We start from the raw sequence: 685 nt of genomic DNA on the forward strand, positions 1-685 counted from the left end.
TGCTCCAGAGCAGCGCTGGAGCCTGCACAAGTGATCCACATACACGAAAACAGTCTTCCCTCGTGTTTGTTTTCGCTAGGGTCTTTTTTTTTTTTAATATGACGGGTAGATAGGGATGCCAACGCTCCAGGATTGCCCTGGAGTCTCCCCGAGTTAGATATAAATATCCAGGAGACTGCTAAAACTCACCCAGGAGATAAATAATAGGGCATTCATTAAAATAAACATTAAGTGTTGAATCCAATTTACAGAATAGTCCAGTGGGTTTTTAAAATATAATAGTAATGTGCATTTGCTTTCCTGATGTAAAGTCATTAATGTCATTATGTCGTGTAATGAAACCTTCCGGAAAAGATTCAGAGTTGGCAACTGCTGGTAGATAAACTGAGCAGATAACACAGCATCAGGCCTGTGCTGACCCACGGTGAAACACGCTACAGCAGAGACCTTCCTCAGCTGCCTGCAAACAGCTCAGGCTAGGGCAGGGGTGGGTGGTTATTTTAGGCAGCAGGCCACTTAGGCTAGGCACAGAAATTAGACATAAACCAGCTGGCTGCTCCCATCTGCCTTCCACCTGCTTGGGAGCTGGAGCCCCATGCACTGGCACAGGCTGCAGCTTCTCCCCTCCCCACGCAGCTGAGCATCCAGTGCCCAGCATGTGTCCCCACCGCCACCAACATGGCTT

This window comes from Alligator sinensis, unplaced genomic scaffold, assembly GCF_000455745.1.
Source record: "Alligator sinensis unplaced genomic scaffold, ASM45574v1 scaffold311_1, whole genome shotgun sequence".
Classification (NCBI taxonomy): domain Eukaryota; kingdom Metazoa; phylum Chordata; order Crocodylia; family Alligatoridae; genus Alligator; species Alligator sinensis.